Source organism: Zalophus californianus, chromosome 9 (genome assembly GCF_009762305.2).
Source record: "Zalophus californianus isolate mZalCal1 chromosome 9, mZalCal1.pri.v2, whole genome shotgun sequence".
Classification (NCBI taxonomy): domain Eukaryota; kingdom Metazoa; phylum Chordata; class Mammalia; order Carnivora; family Otariidae; genus Zalophus; species Zalophus californianus.
The window spans coordinates 2,811,104-2,830,131 of NC_045603.1; the positions used below are offsets into that span (position 1 = coordinate 2,811,104).

The 19,028-nt window shown below is 51.7% G+C and overlaps 1 pseudogene; it reads right to left on the reverse strand.

Moving 5' to 3' along the window:
- Nucleotides 1–18,329: 18,329 nt before the first annotated feature.
- LOC113923326 lies at nt 18,330–18,516 on the reverse strand (annotated as a pseudogene).
- Nucleotides 18,517–19,028: the final 512 nt, after the last annotated feature.

The window sequence follows — 19,028 nt, forward strand, 5'->3', positions numbered from 1 at the left end:
GTCCCTGCCCTGTGTCTGTCACCCCACCTGAAACGGACAGGGCCCTCGGGCATCACTCTGCAATTTACCAGGAACTCGGGCGATTCAAAATGAGAAACGCTTTCGCTGGGCTCCCCCGCGGGCCACGTTGACTGATTTTCCAAGCTTCTCCGGCAAACTGAGGACACCCGGTGCTCCGACCTTGCTCTGCTCCCGTCACCCGGAGGAGCTTCTGTCCTCGCCACCGCAGCCTGGCCGGGGGATGGTCTCCCAGAGCCACAGCATCCCGCTCGCTTTGTAAAGGCGAACTGCTCCCACCGGCCGCTCAAGCTCGGCTGAAACAGGGAGCTCGGCTCCCCTGTTCTTTATCACAACGACCAGACGCTGTTGCAGTTCCCTGTTTCTGCTTAATTTTGAAATGCAGTTCATGTCAAGATCTGTGTGCATATAAGTGAACCCGTGTTGTTGCAATCTGGTGCTGTGGGTTGTGGTGTAATTTAGCAACATCTGGAAATAGCTCCCTGAGTTCCCAGTGCCCAGATCCTACAGATGCAGAATTTCCCACTCACCAGGAGGGCAGGAGGGCCAAGCAGCTGCTCCGACTTCCTTCTCTCGGCTCCCCGCTCCGTCCTCGGCCACGACTGGGGCCTCGGACCTACCAAGAGTGCATTCGACCCACTTTCCCTGTGCTTCCGGCCCAAGCAAGAATCTCCCCGCAGCCCCGGGCAGGGCACATCCCCCACATTGTGGCAGGGAGTCCGCCGCCCCTCTGCAGGAGCCTCTTTATGGTGAGTCCAGATTCCGTCCCGTGACTTCCCTGTTGGGTCTTCCTGGACCTTCTGGGGCAAAGCCCCTCAACGGAATGTCTGCAGTGATGGGACGTTCTGCTTCTGCACTCTCCAGCACGGCAGCCACGTGCCACAGGTGGTCATCGGGCACCTGCTATCGGGCCGGGGCAAATGAGACACTGGATTTCTTTTTATTTTGTTTCATTCTGATTAATTTAAATTTGAGTGTACGTGGCCTCATGCAGCTTATCATGGTTTCCGTGCTGGACAGAGAAGCTCAGATGATTTCTGCTAGGAACCTGGGCCAAAAAGGGATAAACTGAGCTAAAGCCTCTCTCCCTACTCCAAAAATATATACAGAATAAATCCGAACAAGAAAAAAAATATGTTAGAAGGCAAACTCAAGACAAGAAAGAAAAGCCTCACATTCACACAGGAAAGAAATGCAACATGAAAGGGCTAGCGTGTGGCCGAGGGTAGAGGGACCCACGTATAAACGTGGGGCTGGGATTCCATGAGAGAGCCACGCTCAAGGACACGTGAGGCACGGTGGCTGTGGCGGAGCCCGTGTGCCCTGATTTCCCCTCTGAGCTGCCTCCTGGGTCTCTGTGCTCACGTGAACCTTCCCAGGCACCATCTCTCTCTGTGGAGGTGTGGCGCCTTTCATACAAAATATCCATTAACAGAGTTTTTTAAAGGTTGCTGTTTGGCTAGATTTCCCAATGCTACTATTCCATCTTTTCTATCTTTAGTGACGTCCTTTTGTTTTTAATATGCCCTCTTGTCACTTTATGAATTCTGCCTCTTTGACCATTGATCTCTTTGACCATTTTTGAACCGTGCTTACGCGAAAGCCCCGTGAGGATGTCCTATCGTCTGAGTTCCTCGGGGGTGAATCCTCCAGCGCTCGCTGCCGGCGGCCCCTCATCGTGGGGGGTTTTCTCTGTGCTTTGCACCTGGTTACGCCGGCTCGTCTCCCTGCAGTTCTCATCCACCATAGTTCCGCTGCTTCCTGGAATCTGAAGATGCTTCCATGCGACAACGGTGTTTTAGAAGGGTTTCATGAGTTCACGGCGTCCACAGTGTTTCAGTTGGGACCGTGAGTCCCCCTCGCAGGGCTTTGCACTGCGGTGCTGTGTGCATTCAGATTCCCACGCCGTCCGCTGGGTCCGGCACTCCGGGGAGAAGCGCGTCCGCCGAAGGCAGCTGGGTCCTGGTCTGCTTCTCCTGGCCACCTGCAGGGTGTTCTGCTTCCTCTCCTAAATCGAGAGATCCTACCCTGCCCTGAGCTGTTTGCAGCAAGCCCAGGCTAGAATCTCTTTTAAATACCGGGTCCTCAGGTCCTCACTCCAGACCCAAAGGAGGCATGAAACCCCAGCCCCTCAGGCACCTGCCGGATCCCCTGCCTGAGGCCCAGGCGGGCTCCAGGAGCCCTCTTCTCCCTGACACCTAGGGACTCCCAGTGCTGTGGCTATTACATCCACATCCTTTTTAAATAGAGTGCTTTATTTATTAAATAAACAATAACTATTAACTTACATTTCAACACGTTGACATGTGTTTGGATAGGAAGGGAGTTTCCCACATGCCTCATTTCACTGTTTCTCCGATTTCCTTCCACCTATTGCGATTATCTACTTATCCATCAGCCACAAGACTGAATCCACCAACACGCTTTCTCCTTGCTTACACATCCGTACTTTGGGCAGAGCCCACCAGCAGTGAGCTCCTCTCTCTGTGGCATGTGGTCACTCAGGGCGGCCTGGTGGCTCCGTGGCCCGGAGGCCAGACCTCAGGCCTCCCAGGTGGCTGGCCGGACTTCCTCACAACACAGTGGCCTGCGCTTCCAGAGAGGAATGGAAGTTAGCAGGCTTTGAGGGACTGTGCAGGAACACTGGCCGCTCCCGCCATATTCTCCTGCCATGGGTCACAGAGCCCGCCCAGGCTTGCAGGACGGGCACAGGGCGTGTCTCCGGATGGCTGGCCTAGCGAAGATTTGGCCTTGAAACCACCGTGACCGCTACGGTAGAGATCGCTAATCTTTTCTCCCACACCTTAGATTGTTAGCACAGTTCTCCCTAGAGCCGTCTGGACTTCCTTCACCTTCTCCAAACTTAAATGATCTCTTTCCTTTTTGAAATAAGAGGCCCAGCATGCCTAGGAAGGGAAGCTACCACTGTACCCCAAGTCACCAAACTTAGAGCAATTTGTCGGATGATCAACTTGCCCGATTCCCAGCGGAATGAAACCACTACATCCTTCATGGCGTATTTGCATGCGCCTGCGACTCCTACCCTTTTCTCTCCCTTTGGTGGGGAGGGGGTTGTACTTAGAGATATTTTAGGAACATTTTTCTCATTTATTCTTCCACAAGCACATCTGGAGGGAAAAAAAAACCTACTTCTAATAAATATGTATTATATGAGAAGCATTTAAAGATGGTTGGGTCTGTTTTGTACCCTTCTAGGTGTCTTTTTTAATTAATCTTGAATTCCTAAAGAGCTTCTTAGTCATTAATTACAATTAACTCCATCAATTGTTATGCCTCATGCATTCCTGATCTGCTCCCTGAAGTCTAATCAATCCGCATAATGGATGCCACCGTACAGGCATCTCACCCGGTCCTCTGGCAAGCCAGGCAGAGTCCCTGGAGCATCGGGTGACCACCAGAAACTGCTGTCAGGCACGAATTTCTGTCCTAGGATCTGCCCTTGGGGACGGAGGCTTCTCGTTGAAAGTCAGCCATACCACCCAAAAGGGAGACGTGGAGATAGGAGAGACACCATGATTGACCCTGACAAATGCAAGGGCTCAAAGGCAGAGGCAAGTACTGCGGTCAGAGAGCTAGCCAAAGGAAACGGACGCCAAACACTAAATAAATAAATGCCTTCACAAAACAGTTTAACTGACACCAACTTCATCACTCAGGAAACCGACCTTCACAACTCTGGCGAACTGACCCAGCTGGGGACGGAAAACACGGTCACGGTCAGACCACAAGCCGTCTGTGTGCGGACCCAGGCTTCAGCTCCGCACCACCAATCCAAGCAAGGAACCACAGCACCTCCTCCCAGAGCCTCAGCTTCTCCACCTGTAGTGCAGGTAAGAGCTGACCTCCTCAGAAGGGCTGCTGGCAGAACTAAATGAGCCCGATGCTCGTAAGAGGCTTAGCCCCGTGCCCAGCTGGGGTAAGCTCTGCCCAAACGTCCCATGTTGTTTTCATTTTCCAAGACCCCTCTCCCTCAATAGATCACAGACTCCCAATGGAGGGAACCGACGACAGCTTTGTCAAATCTTTCCTTCCTTATATTTCCAAGGGCTGGAAGCAGCAAAACATGTCTATGCCTGAGACAACCACCTTAGGAATGGAGGCTATCGATACCTCTTTTCTTCTTTCAACGACTGTATTTTACATTTTAGGATTTCCCTCTGGTTCTTTTTTTTTTTAAAACTATCTGTTCAGGTTCTCTGCAACGCTCTATGTTTGCCAATGTAGTCTTGAAATGCTAAGCTTGCCGAAAAACCTAAACATGCCTATTTTTAAATCTTCAGATGATAGAGCAATCTGGAATGCGAATTCTCTACTGTGTTGTGTGTCCTCTGTATTTTTACCAAGTGCGTCTTCCATAAGAACTGTTTTCTGGGAGGGGGGTCCCCAAGTATACAGGCGGTGGAGGCAACCCTGCACAGTAGTTTGGCATTTGCATCTGTTGGAGACAAGCGGCTTCCAACCATACTGGACATGTTTTTCCCAGACCCAATCCAGACTTCCTGCCTCAGGGCTTCTGTGGTATGAATATGGGCTCCATTGCATCACAGGGTTGTCCTTCCAAAATCAGGAACCTACAGCATAGAGCAGTTGCCCACCTGGTGGTTCAGAGCCCGACCCTATGATGGGAACTCGGCGCCTGCTCTCCCCAGCCCACCTTCCAACGTTGGCGCTTGGACTCACATCCTCCAGTCTGATTCTGAGCCCCATCTACTTCTGGTATCAATGCTTCCCCTTGCTTTCAGGTTCCACACAAATTTACAATTTTTTGTTATATTTTATCCGTCATTTCTGCATGGTTGAAGCAGTGGGAGGCATCCCATATCAATTCACTTTGCCATATTGACTATAAGTCATAAAAAATATATGCAGTGCGCACAGCATGATGACAGTATGGCAGGGGCATGATGCACGGGGAGATACGCAGGGAGATGTGTGCATCACGCTCCCGGCCGCTCCTTTCCTGGGGGTCCAAGCGCGTGGTCCTCACAAGCATTCTGCAGGGGAGATACTCTTATATGCTTTTATAGATAAGAAGTCAAGGTTCATTGAATAAAATCAGAACTCAGAATTAATATCCTCCTGCCTTTTCAAAAGGAAAAGCTGGAATCGGCTCTATGCCATGGAGAACAATGGAGAAGCTTCTGGAACCCAGTGCATGCAGGAGGACCAGCAGCAGCGAGACGCAGTCTGCATGCCCACATTATGAAATGCAAGATGGGGTTAAGAAGGGAGGCCGTGGTGGGCGTGGAGGAGAAAGGTGCCGTTGCTCAGTTCAACAGGCTTGGGGCAGCGTTGCCGGTTATGGCATCCCAACTACATCCACTAAGAGTCCCGTCAGCCTGCCAGCAACCAAAGTTAGAGAAGGTTACCGCTGGTCCTCACCCACATAAAGAGGTGGGGAGTGGAGGGGTGTTATGGGTGTTTCCGCTCCCCACATTCATACGCTAAAACCCTAACCCCCAATAGGATGGTATTAGGATGTGGGGCCTCTGGGGTGACTGGTTTAGATGAGGGCATGAGAGTGACCCCCACAATGGGATTAGTGCCCTAAAGAGAGAGGAAGAGACTCTCTTGGCCGCGTGAAGACACAGCAGGAAGACGGAAGAATGTCTACAAACCAGAGAGAGGACCCTACCCCAGACCCGACACCCGGCACGCTGACCTCGGCTTCCCGTCTCCAGACCTGTGAGAGAGAGTGTTTGCTCCCCAAGCGTCCCGATCCACGGAGTGTGGTAGAGCAGCCCGAGCTAGGACAGGGGAGCAGCGCGGAGAGCAGCTGTGTGAGGGAAGACACCCATTCCGCGATACCTCTAGGAGACCCACAGGGACACCAGTGACCTCCCAGCCAGTCCCAGAGCTGCAAGGAGCATGGACCAGCAAGGATGCATCTCTGTCCTGCAAGAGCGTCCGGGTCACAGTGTGGTCAGGGCCTTGGAGGGCACACCAAGCCCCCAACAATGGGCACATGAGGCCACATCTGTGCAGTAATTTAGAAGTCACTGCAAACACCAGCAAGGTGGGGACGGCCTATGATGGGCCGAAAGAGGCAGGCTCAAATGGATCGTCTCCAGGGACAGCAGTGTTAAAATCTGCTATTTTGGGGCTATATTAGGAAATGAGGAGCCGCACGAGCAGGGCAGGGCAGGTAGGGAAGCCCAAGTCACAGGACAATGTCTGTCCCCAGGGCCTCTGAAGGCCCCGACAGCAGATCCCCCGTGTGCTGGGGGCTGAGCGGGAGCCAGGGTCACCCCGTGCCACAGGCTGTTTTCCCGGCCTCTCCAGAAACTTCGGGGAGCAGACAGACCTGGAAACGGTGCTCCGGCCCCCCTGAGATGCCCTCCCAGTTGGGTTCACTCCATACACTTCCCTGGTGCACGAGATCGAAGCAGACAAGTGTTTCTATTAAAAACTCAAGGCAAGATGGAAAAGTGCATTCTCATCTGACACTTTCTCCTCTCTGGGGAATGTCTGCATTTCCTCTGTGTCCCCAGATCACACACTAGCAGAGCCCGCTGAGCTGGCTGAGGGCCACTGGAGAAAAGGTTGAGCCCGCCAGGTGAAAGAGCCTTTCCCGAACCCCTGCTCTGCGATGACCCTGTCCTTCGTGTGTTATTTCAGGAAAGCTGGGGAGGTACCACTAAGCAAACATTACTATCCACAAATCCACGGGTCTGAAAACAAACTAGTCAGAAGGGTTCAGCACCCGTCCAGCCACTCAGGTGGGAAGAGGCAGAGGGACGCGCTGACCCCAGGTACCTACCATGACACAGCCAGGGGCTGTAGTCCCCCTGAGCCCACTGAGCAGGGAGCCCCCGTCACTGTGTGGGGAAGGGTCGGGAAGCCACCCACCCAGGATGGAGTCCAGTCTGGGCCTGCTTCAGGATCCGACAGTGAAGGCAGGAGGCTGAGAGCCGGCCCAGGGGGCACAGTCTGGGCAGAACTAAGCCCCATCCATGGGCTGAGGTCAAGCGAGGCCCACGGAGACTTCATGAGGACGCTGCAGGTGACGGACACAGCCAGAACTAACAGTCACTCCAAACCCACCCCTGATTAGAGTGGCCACACCCAGGTGGGAGGGAGCCAACACACCCCAGAATCTCAAGCTCAAGGGCTGAACACTTGTTGCTCCAGAACGTGAGCAATGGCAAGCAGGGTCCAAATCCCTGAGAAGCCCCAGCCAGATGGAAACCTCCTTTGGGCCAGCCCATGGGGCGGGGGGCTAGATGTTGTAGGCAGCTGGGCTGTCCCCAGTGCAGGTGGGGGCTTCTGGGAGCCCCTGAGTCAAGAACATCGACGTCTGGTTTGTCGTACACCTCCGGGTCCCGAACTCTGGGGGTACCCGAGGGGGCATCCCTGAACGTTGGGATGAATGAGCGGATGGCTTCCCAGCTGATGCCACTGAGGGACCCCATCCAGAGCTGCAGGTCGGGAACTCTTAACCAAGGGATCAAACTCTCCCCCTCCCTGGGGACGGCCAGGGACGCGGTTACGAGGCTTCTGGAGGGCATGCTCCCCCCCAGGAGCAGTCAGCCTTGCTCCGCCGATAACACAAGCTCATCTTACTGGCTCCCCTACCCTCCCTACATCCCTCCCTACGTCCTGCCTGACCCCGGCTGCAGCGTCCTTTCATAAAACACAGTTCATAAGAGCTCTACCTCAGCTCTGCTCAGAGAAGCCAGGCGACGGCGGGTGGCCTTTATCTGCACCAGCACTGTATCTCCCCCAAGGGACAGTGAACTCCTTGCTGGCAGGCACGGCATCGTACCCACGGGGAACCTTCTAGCACCTGACATCAGGCCCAGCCTAGAGCGTGGTCCACATGTGGTGTGCACTGGGCTGGCAGCACGCAGACTGATAGGGTGTCAGGTGGGACCGTCACAGGCAGAACGGGGTGTGGGAAAATTGAGGGCGGGGAGCCCCTCTGTTTCAAGGACTGATTGAGGTGCTCGCACCCCCGACATAGATGGTAGAATCATTCCCCTTTTACAAAGGAGATTGAGAGAGGTTTGGGTTTCCCCCACAGGCCACAGCAAGTGAAGGGGCAAATGAGCTTCAATCTCGCCTCTGTCTGCCTGCAAAGCCTGTGCCCTTAGCTGTGACATCACAGCAGGGACCTGCCCGCTGCACACGGAAGCCTGCCATCCAAGTCACCAGCCTCCCATCCCAAAAGTCTGCACCTTCCTGGTTCTGGGCATCTTCCCTCAGATCCCCCAGCAGAACGGCAGCGGAGTGAGCCGAGAGCAGAGGTGCTGGGAAACAGGCGGTGAGCATCAGGCAGCTTTCGTGGGGCTGATGGTTGTCGAGACCCACAGGCGAAAGGTAGCTGAAGACAAGCGAGGGGCACACAGGACACAGGGCGGCAGGAGGCTGTGCATCACGGCCCCACTGATGGGGAGGAGACAGGACCAGAACGCAGAGCAGCACCACTCCGCACGCAGCAGGGGTTTATCAGCACGCAGGCTGGAGGGGACCGAGCTGTCCTTCGCGGAGCCCGCGGGGTCCTGCAGAGCTCCGCAGACATCATAAGGGACATGAGCGCTGGAAAGGCTCCCAGCCTCAAGGGCTCTGCGGGTCAAGTTGATCCTGACCACTGGGCTGGATGGTCACTGACTCTACGAGAAACACAACGTTCTCAGCCAAAATCACAAGAGGTGAAAGGCAGCCAAGGCTGAATAGGCTGATCTGTATCCACAAAACTGACATTTGAGTGGCAGGATTGTTGGTGGAGGGAGGGAGCGCACACTCCAGGGGAGCTTCGAGCCCCGTGAGGGGCCCATGGGCAGTGGCTCTGAAGCCCCCGCTCCCACCCACGGAGCTGAGCCCAGGAGGTCATACGGGATCCTGGATGCAGGCCACAGGAGGAAGGGGCCCACCCCAGAGAGAGTGGGCCCGACAGCCAGAGAGCAACCCCCAGCCATGATCCAGGAAGAAGCAGGCATCGCTCAGCCCCAGACCCTAGAGCAGACCAGAGCGGGCCACGTCCCACGGGCCGTGTCCCACAGGCCGCAAGCAGGCCACCGGCTGCTCTTATACCACCCCTGAGCTAAGAATGGCTTACGTGGTTGGACGCAGAAGAGGGAGGAGGCGGAGGGAGGGGGAGAGAAGGAAGAGAAACAGTGACCTGGGCCATGGGCAGCACGGAAAGACTGAATCTTACTGTCCGGCCCTTTAGCAAGTTTGCTGGCCCTGCTGCAGAGGTAGCAGGAGGCTCCTGCCAGCTTCCGCGCGTCGGCTTTAGCGGCTGCAGACGGGGAGGCCTGTGCGCCAGAACTAAGTCCAGCAACCCCCGCAAGGGCTGGCCAGCCCCTTCCGAGGTGTGCAGCTCGGGACTGGGGTGAGGCACTTGGGAGCCTGCCCTTCATTCGTTCCACATCAGATTCAAGGTTGAGGTGCAGACCCTAGAGCAGCGTCTGCAGGGAACGTTCCACGGTGGTGGACCTGGTCCAGATCGGGGCTGTCCAAAGGCGCAGCCACAAGCCTCCCATGGCTACAAGGCACTTGAAATGCGGCAGGTGTACCTGAGAAATTTTTTTAAATTAAAATTGCATTTTAATCGACTTAAACTCAACTAGCCGCACACAGATGGAGGAGCTGCATGGGACAGCATCACGTGGAGCCAGGCCACTGCACGTCACATCCCAGCTGTGACGCTTCTTGTGGACAACCTCAGGTACCCTGCTTAGCCCTGCCATGCCTCGGTTTGCCAGGTTTGACCTCAGGTACCCTGCTTAGCCCTGCTGTGCCTCGGTTTACCAGATTTGACCTCAGGTACCCTGCTTAGCCCTGCCGTGCCTCGGTTTACCAGGTTTGACCTCAGATACCCTGCTTAGCCCTGCCGTGCCTCGGTTTACCAGGTTTGACCTCAGATACCCTGCTTAGCCCTGCCGTGCCTCGGTTTACCAGGTTTGACCTCAGGTACCTGCTTAGCCCTGCCGTGCCTCAGTTTACCAGGTTTGACCTCAGTTACCCTGCTTAGCCCTGTCGTGCCTCAGTTTACCAGGTTTGCCTCAGATACCCTGCTTAGCCCTGTCGTGCCTCAGTTTACCAGGTTTGCCTCAGATACCCTGCTTAGCCCTGCTGTGCCTCGGTTTACAGGGTTGACCTCAGATACCCTGCTTAGCTCTGGCATGCCTCAGTTTACCAGGTTTGACCTCGGATATCCTGCTTAGCTCAGCCGTGCCTCAGTTTACCAAGTTTGACCTCAGATATCCTGCTTAGCTCTGCCGTGCCTCAGTTTACCAGGTTTGACCTCAGATATCCTGCCTAGCCAAAATGTGCCTCCTTCTTCTCTTCTGTGGAATGGAGATTATAATGGCACCTGCCCAGGGGTTTGCTTTGCCAAGTTGGTGAGGCAATTTATGTAAGGCACTCCAAACTGGTGCAGCACCCAGGGGTCCTCCAGAAGCTACAGTGCTGATGGCTGCCCTTCCACCTAGACACACAGGGTGAAATGACAAAGCAAGCCGTGTCCCTTTCTCGTGGAACTTCATAGGTTAGGAAGGGAACCAGATGCCAGTCTGATCAAAGTGCAAACAGATGTCAAGTGTTAACAGAGACAGGGCTCTGGGAAGGACATCTGGGGGTGGGGGTGGCCAAGTCAGGGGTGGAAAATGTTCCTAAGGAAGTCATGTTTGAGTGGAGACCCAAGGAGTGGAGAGGAGTTCTGAGACCAAGAGGAAAAAGGGAGTGCAAACAAGATGTGCACAGGTCCTGTGGTTGGGGGGACCACCACCCACCAGGGACAGCCAGCACTACTGGGGAGCAGGGAGCACTGGCTGAGGTGGGGGATGAGGCCGGAGACAGGGTTGCACTACACCCAGCAGGTCTCAGGGCCACGCAAGGATGCTGTCTTTCATCCTAAGTGCCATGAGGAGACACTCAAGGTCTCCGGGACCAGGGCTCCCAACCCTAGTGCCCCTTCATTGATGTGCCAGGAATCCTCTCTCCAGGTGAAGACCTTAGGATACCAATGTGCATCTGTCCTTTCCCCAGAAGTCACCTCTACTCTTGGCACTGAGGCTGAGAACTCACAGGGAGCTCGGAGGGTGGGCCCTGGCAGGAGGCACCGGACTGCGGCCTGTCTGACCCCCCTGCAACCCTCAGGCCCTATGGATCCAGCATCACCGACCACTGCTCCTGCCCCGCACCCAGAGCTGGGTTTGAAGGCTCTGCTGTGCGTGGCCTGGAGGAGACGCAGGACCACATGAGTGGGGGACTCCCTTCACCCTGGGCATGGGGAGATGCTCACAGGCCTGGAGCTGTGCCCATAGTCCCTCCTCATTCACCAGCACGACTCCCCTGCCTCCAGGAAGCTCTAGAGTCCCTTAGCACCCGGCAGCCTGTCCTTGCTGGGAGAGGGTTCCTGCGTCCTGCATGCTGGCTCCTGATGCTGCAGCACCAAGAGCACTCAGCGCAGCTGATGGGGTTTCCACAGGGGACCAGCTCATGGATCTGACCAAGAAAGTGCAGACAAGCATATGCCTGTGGTCCTGCACTGGCCAAAGCTTGCTTGGGCGTCCTGGCCCCTGAGGATGGCAGCCCACTGGGCATCTCAGTCCCCTCTCCTCACTTCTGGGGCCCTGAGATCAGTGACACAGTGTGGCTGTGCAGCCCTGGGTGCCCCTTGAAAGGGCTCTGCTGGGTCATGACCAGACCCCATGGTCAGGCTACGTGTGTACAGGTATGTGTGCATGTGTGTGTGAGTGCTGTGTGCATGTGTGTGTGCGCATGCACAAGTGTACACGTGTGTGCCTGATGCCTTGTGTTTGTGTGCATGTGTGTGTGAATGTGAGCACATGCATGAGTGTGTGCACGTGTGAGCGTGACTCGTGTGCCAGTGTGCGCATGCGCGTGTGTGTAAGCACACGTGTGAGTGTGACTGAGTGTGCCCATGTGTGTGAGGTGTATGCGTGTGTACACTGGCCTGGTTTGGATCGGAAAGGCAGGGTAAGGAAAACCCTTGAGAAAGGATTCTAAACATTTGTGGCATCTGATGCCCCCATAATTACAGTCCTCGTCAAGCCCACGGTCAGCAAAAAGTTTTTCTTCAACATGAATAATTGTGGTTTAATGTTATTGAATAAGAAGGCACGGAAGCCCTTGCTTTTCTGACTTCCTCTGCTGTGTGTTTCTCCTGGCTTCGGGGATCTCGGGGCCAGAGGAAGCGGGCGGCCGGCGGTCTGGGAGCCTCCCTCCGGGACAACTCCAGTACTGCGTCTCACAGGTCTTCCCCCTCGAGATTCCTCTTCCCGCCCCCGTCCCTCCCCAGGAGGCCTCTCCAGAAGGCTCCAGGCGGACAGTGGCCTTTCCTCCTGGGAGCCCTCACAGAGCTTTCTGACCAGCACACAGCCCTGCAGAAAGGGGACGCTGTGGGGACAGAGCCACCACGCTAGAGCTGGGGGCCGCAAGAGGCACCTGGCCAGCTCGCTTCCAGCTGCCTCACCTGTAAACCCCACGGGTGGAATGGACGGCTCAGCAGGCACTTGCGGGCTGCTCTTGGGGAAGCAGGCATTGGCGGCAGCCGAGTATTTGTGCCAGTGCCCCTTTGTCAAGCCCAGGGCACACGCACACCCACTGCACATCAGCACCCCTCCTGGGGCAGCAGGGGAGCCCCCCCGGATGGGTCAGTTCCTCTTGTTGCAATAACACACACACGTGAGAAATGAGAAGTGAGAAGTGAGAAATGGGTCTCACGGGGCTCACGTCAAGTTGCTGGCAGGGCTGCCTTCCCTCTGGAGGCTCCCGGGGACGATCCCTTTCTTTGCCTTTTCCAGGTTCAGGAGGCACCCTCATTCCTTGCTGCTGGCCCCTTCCATCCTCAAAACCAGCAAGAGCAGGTGGAGTCTCCGTGCATCTCTCTCTGACCCTGACCCTCTCTCTTATTAGGATCTTGGTTGCATGGACCTAGCTGGGGAATCCCATCTAGGGTCAGCTGGCTGGCAACTCCAATTCCATCCGTTACCATAATTCCCCTTTGTCCTGTGAAAGCAAGTTCATGGGGTCCAGGCGTGAGGACATGGACTCCTTCAGGGGTGTCATTCTACTGACCATACCAACACTCATCCCCTCCAAGCAGGGCATTTTCCATTGCATCCAGTAACGTTGGAAAGGAAGCAAAGCTTTCAACTGCCGATTTTCTAGACCTCTCGGCACCTACCACCTACCCTGCGCTCAGGAGTTCCCTCAAAACTTCAATCCATGGGACAGACCTGAGCAGGGCTCCATGAGTTGCAGGATGAGGAAAGACAGCCCAGTCTCCCGCAGCACTCCGAACACCAGGCAGAGGCCATGTGCACAGTTCATCCTCCTAGGATCTGAGGAGGCTCATGGAGCTTAACTCGCTGCCCAAGGTCACACAGCCAACAGGTAGAGACTTGGATTCAAAAGCAGGCACCAGCAGGAGACCCCGCTGGGTGAAGAGGTGGCCCCGTGTGGAGGCGCTGGGTCGCAGGACCCGGAAGGTTTTCGCATGTTTCATTGGGATACATGCCCTCCACAGATGGAATCAAGGCTCTTAGCATTTAGCATCCCCCCTCATTCCCTCGCCCCCTGTCAGCTGCATCGCTAGGCCCTTTGTCCACAAAATAGAATTATACCGCACTTATTTGCAGCAGATGGAAGGTATGGCCAGACCATGATGTGATCAATGCTTTAACGCGCCCACAAGAGGAAGTTTAGCTGCAGACTACCAGCCAGGGGCTGAGAGCCTTCACCCAGCCAGGCTCCTCGGGTGGGTGTCGCTTTGCCTGAGGGCGCCCGGAGCCCTCATCAAGGCTGGGCTCAGAGGAAATCCAGGGCTCAGAGCTTCAGGCCCTGGCCTGGTCTCATGGAAGATATTTTGGACACTTAAAGCCCAGCTACATCCCAATGTCCCCAAAATAACCACCAGCAGCCACTTCTGAAAGCACTCGCCGCTCAGTTTCCAATCAAGCCACCGCCATCTGACAGCTGGCTGGAAGGGAGGAGGTGCACGGGCCGCGGGGCAGTTTGGGGCCTGGGTGGACCTGGTTTCGCGTCCAGGTTCTGCCGCTTGCCAGACAATCCCTGGATGCCTCTGAGCTCCCATTTTCCTCGTCAGCCATGTAAGGGCCCAGCGCTGTTTCATGGTTAAATAAAATATTCGAGACCATGTTCAAGGCTTTGCCACTTAAAGCTTCTGGTGAGAGCTGTTCTGTGATGGGGAGGGAAAATGGGGGCCCCTGACACATCAATTCACCTTTGAAGACCAGGGCTGCCTGGCTTCAGAAAGGACACTTCCAGCCCTGGGCACAGATGTCCCTTTTCTCACACCTGTCCCATCTTCTCCCTGCGCTGATTCTAAGACCAGCCTCAGGCTTCAACTCGGGGCTCAGCTCTGCGGCCTCAGTGTTCCTTGAACGCCCCCACCCCCGCCCTGGCCACATGGGTGCCACGTCCCACCCACCCCTTAAGATGAGCCAGAGAATCCAGTCCTGCCGAGAGAGATAAGGTCTGTCTCCCACCTGGGCCCTCCTGCTCTGCCTGCCCCGAGTGTCAGGCCCCAGCTCGTCCCACCTGCAGCACCCCTGAGCCCCATCAGAGCCTCCCTCTGAGGCTCAGTAAGAAGCAGGGGCTGCCCTTCTCTTATTCCCCAGAATTACTGATGATGAGCCCGGAACCTCAGCCCTCTCAGCCCTGCCTTAGCTCATGTGCAAGCTCAGGCAAGCCCTTCTTCTTACTGGGCTTCAGTTTATCTAATTTTTAAAATTAAAAGGTAGGCTAAGGCAGTGGCTCTCACCCTAGCTGCACATTACCATCAATTCAGGAGCTTCAAGAAACAAGAAACCAAACAGGGCCATGTTCGTCCTGACCAGAACCAGATCAAAATCTCTTGCATCTTGCACTCTGAGTGGGTCTTTGAGTCACACATGGTTTTATAACATCATGCACTCACCACTTGGAAACTGTCACTTCACTGAGCCATGCAGATCTTCTAAATGTCGATATATTTCATTATTCAGTATCGAGAATTCACATTTATTAATAGCACCATTAATCTCATCAGAGAAGTCTTAGAGCGCTGGGACACTGGCGAGCTCACGGTAGCAGATGCAAGTGTTATGAAATCCTAATTTTCATTTGAAAATTCAAAGTTTATCAATATTATTACAATTAATATTGTCAGTTGTTTTCCTTGAAGTGACAAGCGCGCTTCTTTCATTTTTGAGAAAATGTCTGCTGAGCACACAAGAGTGAGTGATCATAATTTGTCTGTCAGTTGTTCTTTCAAGAAAAGACAGTGTTCCGTGAACATGGGAGCCAATTTAGTTCACAACTCAAGTGCCATTGTATTCAGCGTGAAGCAGGAGTGTTCGGCGTGCACTTCCCAATCGGTCACACGAAATAGTCACACCATCTGTACCCAAGGATTGAGACTAAATAAAACTAGCAGTTTCTCCTGCTTCGTTAAGGACATTCTTGAGTGAAACTGACAGTTTCATTTTACTATGAATGTTTGGAGGCACAGAATACAACAACTGTTCATCAGAATTGAGAATCACTACCAGGATTCATTCAAGGGCATTAGCAGTTTTATCCATGATTATTTTTATACTTTAAATTCAAATGCAGTTCAGTGAAGAACACAATTAATACCTCAACAGGTGGACCCTATAGAAATGTCTAGGGGAATCTCCCACACATCTGCCAACCAGACTTAGAGGCTTGCTGCTGGAATCCAAAGATGGTTCAACATATGAAAATAATCAATGTAATACACAACATTAACAGAATAAAGGGTGAAAAAAAGACATGATCATCTCATGATACAGAAAAAGCATTTGACAAAATTCAAAGCCCTTTGGTGATAAAAATATTCCCAAAATTAGAAAGAGAAGGAAATTACCTCCACTCAACATAATAAAAGCCATATATGAAAAACCCACAGCAAATTTATACTTAATGGTGAAAGACTAAGATCAGGGACAAGGCAAGGATGCCCACGTTCATCAGAGTACATTCAACAGAGTACTAGAAGTTCTAGCCAGAGCAATTAGGCAAGAAAATATAAATAAAAGATATTCAAATGGGAAAAGAAGAAGTAAAATTATCTCTGTAATTTTAAATAAAATTAAACTAAAATACAATAAAATCATCTGCAGATGGTATAATCTCATAGGTAGAAAACCCTAAAGATTCCACACAAAAAACTCTTGGAACAAATAAGTGAATTTAACAAAGTAGGCCAATGGAATAGAATCAAGAGCCCAAAAAGAAGCCCTCACATATATGATCAAGTGATTTTTGACAAGGGTGCCAAGACCATTCAATGGGGGAAAGACAGTCTTTTCAACAAGAGGTACTAGGAAAACTAGATATCCATAAGCAATAAAATGAATTGGACCCTCATCTCACACCATGTACAAAAATGATCTCAAAGTGGATGCAGGACCTAAATGTAAGCCCTAAGACTACAAAACTCTCAGGAGAAAACACAGAGAAAACATAGGGCAAAATCTTCATGACACTGGATCTGACAATGATTTGGCTATGATACCAAAGGCACAGAAAAAAAAAAAATACACTCCATAAAAATTCTAAAATGTTGTGCACCAAAAGACACTCTCAACAGAGTAAAAAGGCAATCCACAAAATGGGAGAAAGTATTTGCAAATCATATATCTGATAAGGGACTAATATCCAGAATATATAGAGAACTCCTAAAAGACAACAACAACAGGAAACTCAATTAAAAAAAAATGGGCTAAGGACTTGAATAGACATTGCTCCAAAGACATACAAATTGTCATAAGCAGGGGCGCCTGGGTGGCTCAGTTGATTTAGCGACTGCCTTTGGCTCAGGTCATGATCCTGGAGTCCTGGGATCCAGTCCCACATCGGGCTCCCTGCTCGGCAGGGAGTCTGCTTCTCCCTCTGACCCTCCCCCTCCCATGCTCTCTCTCTCTCTCATTCTCCCTCTCTAATAAATAAATAAAATCTTTAAAAAAATGGTCATAAGCACATGAAAAGATGTTCACCATCACTGATCATTAAGGAAATGCAAATCATAACTAGAGTGGGATATTAACTCACACCCATTAGGATAGCTCCTATCAAGAAAACAGAATATAACAAGTATTGGAGAGGATGCAGAGAAACCAGAACCCTCGTTCATCATTGGTGGGAATGTAAAATGGTACAGCTAATGCAGCAAAATGGCAGTTCCTCATAGAAATAAAAATGGAGCTACTATATGATCCATCAATTCCATTCCTGGGTATATCTCCAAAATAATTTAAAGCAGGGTCTTAAAGAGATATTTGTACAGTAGGGGCGGCCTGGGTGGCTCAGTCAGTTAAGCATCCAACTAGATCTCAGCTCAGGTCTTGATCTCAGGGTCATGAGTTTATGCTTTACATTGGGTTCCATGCTGGGCGTGTAGCCTACTTAATAAAAAAGAGAGAGAGAGAGATTTGTACACCCATGTTCATAGCAGCATGATTCACAAGAGCTAAAAAATGTAAAAAACCAAGTTCATTGACAGATGAATGCATAAACAAAATATGGCATATGCATACAATGGAATATTATTCAGCCTTAAAAAGAAGAAAAGTCAGACACATGCTCCACCATGGGTAAACCTTGAGAACACGATGCTAAATGAAATGAGCAAATCACAAAGAGGCAAATATTGTATGATTCCACTTAAGTGAGATACTTAGCGTCATCAAAACCAGGGAGACAGAAAGTAGAATGGTGGTTTCCAGTTGCTGGGGGAATGGGGGAAGGGGAGGTCATCATTTAAGGGGTATGGAGTTTCAGTTCTTTAAGATGAAAGGAGTTCTGGAGAAGGATGGTGCTGATGCTTTCATGCCATTATGGATATACTTAGTGCCACTGAACTGTACATTTAAAAATAGTTAAATGATAAATTTCATATTATATGTATTTTATAATTTTGTCTAAAAAAACACAAAAACACAAACAAACAAAAAACCATCAGAGAACTAGTAAGATAGTAAAAACTTGCAGCAGGCCAGGATCTGCAAGAAAACAGAGCCAAGCCTATGCTTGTAGCTTCTTTACCCCTGGGGGCACTCTGTTGATACCAGAGGGAGTAATAGAGAGGCTGACTGAGCTGTGCTTTCACACCCCTGTGGGTCTGGGACAACAGGAATGCATCCTGGTGAATCCCTCCGGCTTCGGTTGGGACACCAAAGGGCTGAATGAGGAGTCATGGTGAAGTGGAAATAGACAGACTTCTGGGGGAATATAGGTTCCATGTTATCATCTCAGCACCCGGACGTGAACTGAAGCGATCCCAGATCTCTAGTGCTGAAAACCACTGACAGAAATGTAAAATTATCCCTGAAAAAGATAACATCCAAGCCTCACTTGATTTCTTCAGACTTTAAAAACACAACATCTGACACACAAGAACCAGTGTACACAGGAGTCAATTAGCAATAATCGTGCCTCGGATAAACCTCATTGGCTACGATACTGCCACTGCACAAAGCTGTACTTAGGAGTCAAGACAACATGAACAGAACCAAAAGAAATAACAGAAAATAGAAACAGAATCACAGGGGCCCTAACACTGGAGTTATCAGACATATACTTTTTTTTTTTTAGACATATACTTTTAAGTAACTGTTTTCATAATGATCAAGGAGACAAAGGACACAACTGAAAACTTCAGTATGGAAATGGAAACTCATTTTTTAAAACATGGAAATTCTAAAACTGAGAAGTCCAACTATGAAAATGAAATTGAGTAGATGGGTTTATGAGAAAATTAGACACAGCTGAAGAGAGGTTTAATAAAATTGAAGAGAGATGTCAAAATAAAATGTCCAGAATAAATAACAGAGGTACAAAAACATGGGAAATAGAGAAGAACAGGCACAAAATGGAAAGAACCCAAGGAAAATGTTCACACACACATAGCCAGAGTCCCAAAAGAAGGTAAGAGATTGAATTAGTCAGAAAGAAAAATTGAAAAGATACTGGCTCGGGATTTTCCAAAGTTG